Here is a 12,944-nt window from a genome sequence, read left to right on the forward strand (position 1 = left end):
ATATATATATATATATATGGGTATAATTGGGTAGACACCATGCCTATAGGGTCTATGTTGATTCAAACGTGTTTGTTAGATAACATGCCTATAAGATTTGTTTTAAAATGAGTCTGTTTGCTTTACTTCCACACAATTAGAAGCCAAGCCTATAGGATCTAAATCCGTTTCTAATAACTAGATACCATGCCTATAGGGTTGTGTTAATCAAATGTATCTTCTATGTTTACTTCCACAATATTAGAAACCATGCCTATAGTATCTAAATGGCTTTAATGGAGATCATGCCTATAGGAATTAAAATTAGCTCTAATAGAAATCACGCCTATAGAACTTAATCCAGTTTAGTTAAATAAATCAGTTTAATTCATGTTTGTTTATTCTGAATTGGTTCAATTAATCTGTTCGCTTCTTTAAATAAGGTTTCAAATACTGCCTTAGATTAGTACTGCTAGAAAGCATGACTATAGGATCTCAAGTTATCCATTTAAAATTGATCACTGTTCTACTGCGTTCCTAATCAATGTAGATATCATGCTCTTAGGACATCAATGTTATGCGCTTAGGCAAGCCTGTAGGGCGATTAAAATCCTGCAGCTATAAAACTGCGCTTTGAGACTACTCACATTTGGTAGGTCTAAAATCAGTAGGATTCAGTTCTTTGACACTTTAGCCTCAACTCAGTATTGTATAATCTTTGCTCACCTAAGATATCATGTTCTGGGGTTTTCTCTTAGAATACCTGAAACAATTATTTGAGACGTGCATTTATTTGTCCTGCTTGTGGAGGTAAAATGTGAGCCTTTATTTGTTCCTCCTTAAGTGCAGTCCTATTTATTTTTGATTGACGCCTAGATTTTTCTCCTTTAAATACCTTAGGATGGTCTAGAACTACCTAAAACTAGAGGTCCTAAATACCTCCGGGACCACGAGGAAGGGATGGGTAGTACACGCATAGGACGTCTATCAAGGTTATTAGGACGCTTTAGGCTATGACCAAGGGGAGGGAATTGGGTAGAAAGGATATGATGACTACGCGCTAATGTCACGTGTATCTCCTCATTGAGGAGTGATTACCGGGCATTGTGTGGGGTGATCCTATAGGCTAACCAACCTAGGACCCCCTTTCCTAACTCCCGTTGTTTAAATGAATTTACTTTTCTTTATATATGTGCAACCTGTTCAAACCCTTTTCCTTATTTCATTACTTGAATGTCAAAACATGCCTTTACTTGCAAGTACGTGGTAAAACTGTTTATCTGTTTATTTGACTAATTTACATGAATATAAGTTCGGTCGGGACCCACCGTTGTAGACCGCGAGGGGTACCTAACACCTTTCCCTCAAGGTTATTTCGAGCCCTTACCCTAAATCTCTGGTAATGCAGAACTAGTCCATGAGTTAATTGCTCAAGGTGCCCTAACGCAGCATAATTCGTTAGGTGGCGACTCTTCAAATACCCAATTCCCAAAAGGAAATGAGTCAATCCCCCATGAAATGTCGAAACCCGGACCTTTCTCCGCGAGGAGAAAAAAAAAGGGTGCGACAGCATGGCGACTCTGTTGGGGATATTTAGGCTCTTACCATAGCGAACTTATTTTTCTGTGAATTAGTCCAAGCATGCTCTATCCCACATACCCTGTTCCTTATTTGAATCTAACTGTTTATTTTATGAGCATTCATGATTTCTTTATTTCCTTGAAATTGACATGTCTCTTTGTTTTCTTCTTCTGTAACTGTCTTTCAATTATTTAAATACTGCATTTATTATTTCCTTACGTGCAAATACTTGAGAACATGTTGTTATTATTGCATTTAACCCACATCACATTCCACTCGTACGTATCAAAATCCTATAGCAACGCTTGATGAGTGGTTGCGCTCTTCCAATTTATTACCCTTAAATTCGGAAAGGCTTATTTGCGATAAAACTAGTCGATCAGCGGTGCAGTCGACGGTTCCGTGCCTTTCCCCCTCAAGTTGTCCGCTTGAGGGTACCAATCTAGACCCCCATAGTAACCTTACTCTGATTGTAATTGTGCATGCATCATGGTCAAACCTAGCCGGATTAATATGTTGTCCACATAATAATCCTTTAAGACAAGCCTTATCCAAAAGTCCACCGGGGTTTCCACAATCCCAACGGACACAACCACGTTTTGTGCATTAATTTGGAGAACTAAATACCAATATGCTAATCATGAATGTATAAATAGTCGAGTCTGGTGGGGGATAAGGGACTAACCCTTTTGTTTTGTAGAAAAATGAGGCACGAGGTCCCCATATTCGGTATGGTTAGCAACATCCCACCATTGCTACTATATTGGTGGGAGGACCTTTCCTCAAGTGACAAGAAACGCGTAAGAAAGTACTTGGGCAATCTACCTTCTCTACTAGACATTGAGCCAAACAACAGGCTAATCGAGGCTTCCACTTTATTCTGGGATAGTGAAAGGGCTGTGTTCCGTTTTGGCAACATAGAAATGACTCCACTTCTAGAAGAGATTGGAGGGCTTGCGGGATTGACTTGGGATGGCCCGGGTTATTGGTGCCGGAGAACCGTACTAGTAAAGAATTTCTGAAGATGATGGGGTTGAAGAAAAATGCTGACTTGGGATGCCTGAAGGAATCTTACATACCCTTCGAGTATCTGTATGAGAGGTATGGCCATAGCAAGTCCTTCCGTACTTACCATGACGAGATCTCTCACACTTCCCTGGGCCATATCCACCGCAGAGTGTTTGTGTTCATTGTATGCTTCTTGGGCCTGATAGTGTTCCCAATGAAAAGGGAAAGAATCCACACTAGGATAGCCATGGTCGCCAAGACTTTGATGGAAGGAATCAACGGACAAACATACACCATAGTCCCCATGATCATAGCCGACATCTACAGGGCTCTGGAACATTGTCAAAGAGGGGTCAAGCATTTCGAGGGTTGTAACCTGTTGCTGCAGTTGTGGTTATTAGAACATCTTCAAAAGGGGCAGTATCGCCAGGAACTTCCGCGAAGGGCTTGGAATGACCATATTGCCTTCCATCACCCTAAGCGGATGACCTACATTCCGGACAGGTTTGCTCAGCCGGAAAGTGCCAAAGAGTGGGTGGAATTCTTCGACAATCTGATCGAGGAGCAAGTGCAATGGATGTTTGAATGGTTCCCGATAGACAAATTTATCATCAGATGCAGGGACGCTCCATATTTGGTGTTGATTGTGTTGAGAGGGATCTACCCCTATGTCCCTATCCGAGTTATGAGGCAAGCAGGCAGGAAAGAGGTTGTGCCAAGGGTTGCCAAGATGAGTCATTTCAGAGCAGACTTTCAAGACGACGACGTTCCTTACAAGTGCCAAGCTCAGCACATGTGGCACTGCAAAATCATTGTGGAAAAGAACACCATTAAGCCCGACAGGTATCATGCAGGGTGCGAACCTCTCTACCCGACGTGGTTAGAAGACAATCTAAAAGGAATGGTGATGCCGGGAGTTGGCCGAGGGAATAGAATCATAGACGAGGAAGCTGAAGCTCAAGTCAAATACAATAGGCTACGCAAGAGGGTCCACGAATCTGGGAATGAGCACCGGGAAATACATGAGGGGAATGTGAGGTTGATCGAAGAATGGAAAGAAATGGCAGTCTCTTCCAACAGGAAGCTGGAATATCTGGAGCGAGGAATAGTGGAGCTGGAAGGTAAAGTCATAAAGAGGATTGAGGATTGCCAGAACGCTGGAGGAGCTGAAGGAGGACATCTGGCCAGAGCCTACTTGCTGCTGGGTCTACGCGAGCTGGGGAACCTATACGGTGGAGTCAGGAAGATCGAATCTGGGGAAGGTCCTTCTGGGACCAAATAGGCTAGATTTATTTGCTTTCCTAAAATGTAATAAGGCCAAGTGCCAGTAGTGACTTATTTTATCTTAATGTCGTTTTGGGATTCGTCTATTTTTCATATTATGAAATGAGGAATTTGTTGGCATCTAAAGTTCTCCAAATCTATTTGTCGCTAGGCCTACCTTGGGCAAAACGAGGCTACCAAATTAGGACGCAAATTTACATTCCCGTAATACGTGTTTAAATACTGCAACACTTCAAAACCCTCACTAACTTGTTACCTTTTTTGTTTTTCCTTATTTTTGATTATTCCCATCCCCTTAGGTTGGTTTACTCATACTGGCATCATCAGCGTATCATACCAGATCTAGAGTCCCTCCACCTCCTCCTCGTCCAAGCAATACAAAAGGCAAAGGAAAAGCAAAAATGGACAACTTAGTGGTATCCGAAGGGAGAATGTTGAGAACGCAGAAACTTCAGACGGTCGGAGCACTCCGGCACCAAATGATCTAGTCTTAAGATTGGAACAAAAGATACTGGAGCTACAAGGAGAGCTTGAGCAGGTTCGCAACTTGGCGAACTTATCACTAACCCTAAATTTCCCCGACATCAATCAACAAAACACAACCCCACCTCAAAATCTCAATCCCTTACCAATACCAACTCCACCACAACACCACCACCAACCAATCCAATACCCACCAACCGCCACTTACCACAGTCCCCAAAATACACCATAACCCATTCCTGACCCTCAAAACTCAACCAACGACCATCACTACACCCAAGTCCCTGGCACCCATCAGAACAACCCCATATATGTGGAGACCGTACCTCACTCTACTCAGCCCATATCCTATGCACCAGAATCCTCGAAGAAGGACCAGCTTATTAAAAACATGGCTGAAGAACTCAAGAAATTGACAAGTCGGGTTTAGGGTGTCGAAGGCGGCAAGGGAATAGAAGGGTTGAACTATGAAGGCCTATGCATACAGCCAGATGTAGAACTGCCAGAGGGGTACAAACCTCCTAAGTTCGAGATATTCGATGGTGCAGGTGATCCTAGGGATCATCTAAGGACCTATTGCGACAAGCTTGTTGGGGTCGGAAGGGACGTGAAGATCCGGATGAAACTCTTCATGAGGAATCTTACTGGTGATGCTTTGTCCTGGTACATCAGCCAGGATCCCAAGAAATGGTCTAATTGGGTAGGTATGGCATCAGATTTCATGGACCGATTCAGGTTCAACACAGAAAATGCACCCGATGTTTTCTACATCCAGAATCTCAAGAAGAAACCCACTGAGACTTTCCGCGAATATGCTACTCACTGAAGGTCGGAAGCGGCCAAGGTCACGCCATCTTTGGACGAAGAACAGATGAACAAGTTCTTCGTCAGAGCACAGGACCCGCAGTATTACGAAAGGTTGATGGTTATTGAAAACCATAAATTCTCCGATATCATCAAGCTTGGGGAAAGGATTGAGGAAGGCATCAAAAGCGGGATGGTAACGAATTTTGAGGCATTGCAGGCCACAAATAAAGCACTGCAATCAGGCGGCATATCAAAGAAGATAGAAGTTGGGGCAGTAATGGTGGCTCAAGGCCTGAAATCTCCATTTACCTATCGAACACCTCCACCCACATATCAAACACCTTCATCCACATACCAAGCACCACCACCTACATATCAACCATCATCTCCTAGATACTCCCAACCAACCACTGTCTATTACACCTATAACTCCCATCCACCTCATTTCCAATCACCTCTGACTCGCCAAAATTATCCAAGACCGAGACCCAATTTTGACCGCAAGCCACTCAGACAATACACCGCCATTGCCGAACCCATTGACCAGCTGTATGAGAGGTTGAAAGCCGCAGGTTACGTCACTCTTGTTCCTGCTGTGGCATTAGAGAATCCATCCCAATGGGTCAATCCTAACAAAACTTGTGCATACCATTCCGGTATGAAAGGGAACACCACTGACGAGTGCCGAGCATTGAAAGACAAGATCCAAACGCTGATTGACAACAAGGTTATACAGGCAAAGGAGGCGACACCCAATGTTCGCAACAACCCTCTCCCTGATCATTGAGGTGGTGGAATACATGTGATAGAGACGAACAAAGAATGGGACCCTGAGGGGTCAATTGGGTTTATTCAGGAAGGTGATGACTTCAAACCCCCAGTCACACTTACTCCTATTGTGGTCCAGACTCAGTCACCAATCGAGGTTGAGGTAGCTGCATCAGTTCCATTTGAGGTAGAGGTGGCTCCGCCTGCGGCCACCCCTGCTCCGTTCAGAGTGGAAGTGGCCACACCCTTTACAGTGACACTATCAACTACACCTCCTTTCCACTCAAAAGCAATACCTTGGGATTATGTTGCCGAAGCTAGGCGAAAAGGAAAGGCAAAGATGGAGGAAGCCGATGCCGCACAAGGAAGGACCAGGACCGGGAGAATCTATACACCTGAGCACCTGGGAGGACAGGCAAGGATGCCACTGCCAAGCAGCCTATCATTGAAACAGGGCCAGATGACCTTTGGAGGAAAGTGCAAGAAAGGGAGTATTGCGTCATTGATCATTTGAACAAACCCCAGCTCAAATATCCATCATGTCACTGTTACAAAATTCAGAAGCACACAAGAACGCCTTGATGAAAGTGTTGAGCAAAGCTTACGTGCCCTATAACATCACCAGCAGAGAGATGTCTAACATGGTAGGACAGGTGTGGGAAAGTCACAAAATCACTTTCCACGAGGATGAGTTGCCACTTGAGGGTCTGAATCACAATAGGGCACTGCACATTACAGTGCGATGCGAAGATTACTTCATTACTAGGGTCTTGGTTGATGGAGGTTCTAGCCTTAATATTTGTCCGTTGGACACTCTGAAAAGATTGGACAACGATTTTCATGAAATACGGGCAGGAAGCATGAATGTGAAAGCTTTTGATGGGTCTCAAAGGGCCACGATCGGGGAAACTAATCTGTGCTTGCAGATGGGGCCAACTTGGTTCGACGTCGAGTTTCAGGTGCTCGACATACCGGCCTCATACAATCTTCTGTTAGGCCGACCATGGATCCATGCCGCTGGGGCTGTGGCATCCATACTACATCAAGCCGTGAAATTCGAATGGAATCATCACGAAGTGATCATTCACGGAGATGGGAGTAACCCCATCTACACCAGTCCAACCGTTCCGGTTATTGGAAATAGAAGAAGGCTAGGAGGGAAACCTATCATCACATTGAACGTGTCAATGCCGTCGAGAAAGATAAATGGCGGAGCAGTAAAATAGAGAGCATACTGGCATGGTCTTAGTATGAACCCGGTAAAGGACTTAGGAAGAATCTCCAGGGTATCACTAAATCGATACGGCTGAAGGGCCATGGTACTACCTTTGGGCTCGGATATCAGTATACATGGTAAGAGTATAATGATTGGTCGCCTCCATGGCATGGACCGTACTACCCTCTTAAGCAACCAGTGCCACGTCTGGATCAAGCCTTCCACCAAGCTGATACAATATGGGGAACTGCAGAAGAGGAAGCATTATCTGGCTGAAGAATCTGTTCTTGGAGGATGAAGACATGGACTTCAGTGCAATAATTGAGGAGGAGGAGGAGGAGGAAGAAGGCCTCACTATTCAGGCTGTGGAGAAGGGAGTTGTTCTAAAAAACTGGACCGTCACACCATCCCGGGCCCGCCGAGTCCCTGGGTAGCTTGGCAGATTTTATTTCTATAGCAATTCTAGGCATTTAAATTTTTCAGTAACTTTGTTTTAAAGACTTTCTTGTTTCAAAATAAATGCTCGATTCATCGAGCCGTATTTGTCTGGATGTTGTTTAATTTTTAATCAAATGCATTTGCTCTTTATTATTCATTACTATTCTCTACACTTTCTCTTTCTATAGCGTTATTATTACTTTTCCTGATGAACCGGTGATTGTGACATGTGATGAGGCAACGCAACATGAGAACAGTGATTCAAATGAAGAAGACGAGATACCCGAGGAAGTTGTCAGGGAGGTGGAGAACTTTGAGAATAAGCCTAAGTCCAATCTGGACGAAACTGAAGCAGTAAACTTGGGGAACGCCGAGACCGTCAAAGAGACTCGCATCAGCATTCACTTGCCACCAACAGAAAAGGAAGAGTACATCCATTTCCTAAAAGAATATGAGGACATTTTTTCATGGTCATATGATGACATGACAGGTTTGAGCACGTCCATAGTGGCTCACAAGTTACCTACCAATCCAATGTGCCCGCCGGTGAAGCAGAAACTCAGAAAGTTCAAACCAGACATGAGCCTGAAAATCAAGGAGGAAGTTACCAAGTAGATCAAAGCCAAAGTTCTCAGGGTGGTTGAGTACCCAACTTGGTTAGCCAACATTGTGCCAGTTCCGAAGAAAGATGAGAAAGTCAGAGTATGTGTTGACTATCGGGATTTAAATGGAGCAAGTCCCAAAGACGACTTTCCATTGCCAAACATACACATCTTGATCAACAATTGCGCCAAGCATGACTAATCCTTTGTAGATTGCTTCGTGGGTTATCACCAGATCTGGATGGATGAAGAAGACGTGGAGAAAATAGCTTTTATTACGCTTGGGGGTTATACTGCTATAAGATGATGCCATTTGGTCTAAAGAATGTTGGGGAGGTACATGAGAGCCATGACAACCATCTTGCATGATATGATACACAAGGAGATAGAGGTATATGTGGACGACGTCATCATCAAATCATAGAGGGCCGCAGACCACATAGCAGACTTGAGAAAGTTCTTCGACAGACTAAGGAGGTACAACTTGAAACTGAACCCCGCAAAGTGTGCATTCAGGGTTCCCGCATTAACGTTACTGGGATTCATTGTCAGTCGTCGAGGGATAGAGCTGGACCCATCTAAAGTTAAGGCTATTCAGGAGTTACCGCCACCTAGGAGCAAAAAGGACGTGATGATCTTCCTAGGACGTCTCAACTATATCAGTCGCTTCATAGCACAGTCTACGGTCATATGTGAACCCATCTTCAAGATGCTGAGGAAAGATGCCGAGACAAGTTGGACCGAGGATTGTTAGAAAGCTTTTGACAAAATCAAGGAGTACCTGTCCACATCACCGGTCTTGGTCCCGCCAGAGCCGGGGCGGCCTTTGCTACTCCATCTATTTATATTGGATGGAGCCTTCGGATGCATTCTGGGACAACATGATGAGACAGGGAAAAATGAGCAAGCCATATACTACTTAAGTAAGAAGTTCACACCTTATGAAGCACAATACTCTTTGCTGGAATGCACCTGCTGTGCTTTGACCTGGACGGCCTAGAAGTTAAGGCATTACTTCTGTGCCTATACCACATACCTCATATCCAGGATGGATCCTTTGAAGTATATATTTCAGAAACCCATGCCGACTGGAAATTTGGCCAAGTGGCAGATACTGTTGAGTGAGTTCGATATTGTCTACGTAGCTCAAAAGGCAGTCAAAGGACAAGCGTTGGCAGATCATCTCGCTAAAAATCCGGTGGGAGAAGAATACGAACGCTTGAAAACGTATTTTCCTGATAAAGAAGTGTCGTTTGTAGGAGAGTACATTACTGAAGCATACGACGGTTGGAGGATGTTCTTTGACGAAGCTGCAAATTTCAAAGGAGTAGGCATTGGAGCAGTTTTGGTATCAGAAACAGGTCAACATTGCCCGGTATCAGCTAAACTCAGATTTCCTTGCACCAACAACATGGCGGAGTATGAAGCCTGCATATTAGGGCTCAACATGGCAATCGACATGAACATTCAAGAGCTACTGGTGATCGGGGATTCAGATTTGCTTGTGCACCAGGTACAAGGAGAGTGGGCCACCAAGAATTCCAAGATATTGCCATATCTGCACCATGTGCAGGAATTGAGAAAGAGGTTCACCAAGGTAGAATTCCGACATGTGCCCAGAATTCAGAATGAGTTTGCCGATGTATTGGCCACCTTGTCATCCATGATACAACATCCGGACAAGAACTTCATTGATCCCATCCTAGTAAAAGTCCATAATGAACCGGCTTATTGTGCTCATGTTGAAGAAGAAACAGATGGAAAGCTTTGGTTCCATGACATCAAGGAGTATTTGTTGAAGGGAGAATATCCGGAGCATGCAAATCACACTCAGAAACGCACACTCCAGAGACTGTCCAATTACTTCTTCCACAGCGGAGGAAATTTGTACAGGAGAACTCCTGATTTAGGATTGCTAAGATGTGTCGACGCAAAAGAAGCTTCTAAGCTACTTGAGGAGATACATGCTGGGACCTGCGACCCGCATATGAATGGCTTTGTCTTGGCCAAAAAGATACTCAGGGCCGGTTACTTTTGGATGACCATGGAGACAGACTATGTCCAGTATGTCCGCAAATGCTACCAATGTCAAGTGCATGCCGATATGATAAAAGTGCCACCAAATGAACTCAATGCAACAAGCTCACCGTGGCCATTCGCCGCCTGGGGAATAGATGTCATCGGTCCGATTGAACCCACTGCTTCAAACGGACACGGGTTTATTCTGGTAGCCATTGATTACTTCACAAAATGGGTAGAGGCTGTATCTTACAAAGCTGTAACCAAAAAAGTCGTCGCAGATTTTGTCAAAGACCTTATTGTTTGCCGATTCGGAGTTCCAGAGTCCATTGTCACTGATAATGCCGCCAACCTCAACAGTGATCTGATGAAAGCTATGTGCGAAACTTTCAAAATCAAGCACAAGAATTCCACAGCCTACAAACCTTAGATGAATGGAGCCGTGGAAGCCGCCAACAAAAACATCAAAAAGATATTGAGGAAGATGGTAGAAAACCGCAAACAATGGCATGAGAAGCTACCTTTTGCTCTGTTGGGATACTGCACCACGATTCGCACATCAACCGGGGCAACTCCCTACATGCTGGTTTACGGTACCGAAGCTGTCATCCCGACTGAGGTAGAAATTCCTTCTTTAAGAATCATACAGGAAGCTGAACTCAGCGATGCAGAGTGGATAAGGAGTCGCTATGAACAATTGGACCTTATCGATGGGAACAGGATGAACGCAGTGTGTCACGGTCAGCTTTATCAGAATAGAATGTCCAGAGCTTTCAACAAAAGGGTCAAACCTAGACAATTTGCACCAGGACAGTTGGTGCTAAAGAAGATCTTCCCACATAAAGATGAGGCCAAAGGGAAATTCTCTCCCAACTGGCGAGGTCCGTACATGGTTCACAGGGTGCTGACAGGAGGTGCACTTATACTTGTAGAAATGGATGGAGAAATTTGGCCAAAACCAATCAATTCAGACGCGGTCAAGAGATACTATGTTTAGACTATTTACATTTCCTCATTTGATGTAATTGAACTACGCTTGACCCGATTCCCGTTTAAGAGGGGATACGTAGGCAGCCTTATGGGTTCGGTCATATCATAATAAAATTTCCATTCTCCCCCAAGATCGGAAATTGGGGCAGAATTTTGAGGAGGACCCTCAAAATTCCGGAATAAGTCCAGCCAACGCCAACATATGTCAGACAGTCAGAAATTGATTAAGAAACAGGGGCAAAATTTTGAGAAGGATTCTCAAAATTCCGAAGGAGGTTCAACAAGGCTCATTACTCGCAAGCGACCAAAGGATCATCTACCAAACTGGGGCAGAATTTTGAGGAGGACTCTCAAAATTCTAACATAAGAAGTTGCAGTGTCTCTGAAATGTGTTACAGTCACTAGTTCATCTAAAATTACTTAATATTTCAATATGTTTCTAAATGACTCTATTTTTATCAATAATTGCATATTTTCGAAAACTCTATTTCCGTAACAGTCAGGTTACCCAGGAAACTCAAAGGCCTCAGAACGAGCAAAGCAAGGCCAATTGATAGAAGCACGAACCAACCTCCCCCTCACAAACTTACAATTTTCTTGAACGCAGGTACATTTGACGTAGCAATAGCATCCGCAAACTATATACATGTNCCACCTTGTCATCCATGATACAACATCCGGACAGAACTTCATTGATCCCATCCCAGTAAAAGTCCATAATCAACCGGCTTATTGTGCTCATGTTGAAGAAGAAACAGATAGAAAGCCTTGGTTCCATGACATCAAGGAGTATTTGTTGAAGGGAGAATATCCGGAGCATGCAAATCACACTCAGAAACGCACACTCCAGAGACTGTCCAATCACTTCTTCCACAGCGGAGGAAATTTGTACAGGAGAACTCCTGATTTAGGATTGCTAAGATGTGTCGACGCAAAAGAAGCTTCTAAGCTACTTGAGGAGATACATGCTGGGACCTGCGGCCCGCATATGAATGGCTTTGTCTTGGCCAAAAAGATACTCAGGGCCGGTTACTTTTGGATGACCATGGAGACAGACTATGTCCAGTATGTCCACAAATGCTACCAATGTCAAGTGCATGCCGATATGATAAAAGTGCCACCAAATGAACTCAATGCAACAAGCTCACCGTGGCCATTCGCCGCCTGAGGAATGGATGTCGTTGGTCCGATTGAGCCCACTGCTTCAAACGGTCACAAGTTTATTCTGGTAGCCATTGATTACTTCACAAAATAGGTAGATGCTCCATCTTGCAAAGCTGTAACCAAGAAAGTCGTCGCAGATTTTGTCAAAGACCGTATTGTTTGCTGATTCGGAGTTCCCGAGTCCATTATCACTGATAATGCCGCCAACCTCAACAGTGATCTGATGAAAGCTATGTGCGAAACTTTCAAAATCAAGCACAAGAATTCCACAGCCTGTAGACCTCAGATGAATGGAGCCGTGGAAGCCGCCAGCAAAAACATCAAAAAGATATTGAGGAAGATGGTAGAAAACCACAAACAATGGCATGAAAAGCTACCCTTTGCTCTGTTGGGATACCGCACCACGGTTCGCACATCAACTGGGGCAACTCCCTATATGCTAGTTTACGGTACCGAAGCTGTCATCCCGGCCGAGGTAGAATTTCCTTCTTTAAGAATCATACAGGAAGCTGAACTTAGCGATGCAGAGTGGATAAGGAGTCGCTATGAACAATTGGCCCTTATCGATGGGAAGAGGTTGAACGCAGTGTGTCACGGTCAGCTTT

This window comes from Nicotiana attenuata, unplaced genomic scaffold (assembly GCF_001879085.1).
Source record: "Nicotiana attenuata strain UT unplaced genomic scaffold, NIATTr2, whole genome shotgun sequence".
Classification (NCBI taxonomy): Eukaryota; Viridiplantae; Streptophyta; class Magnoliopsida; order Solanales; family Solanaceae; genus Nicotiana; species Nicotiana attenuata.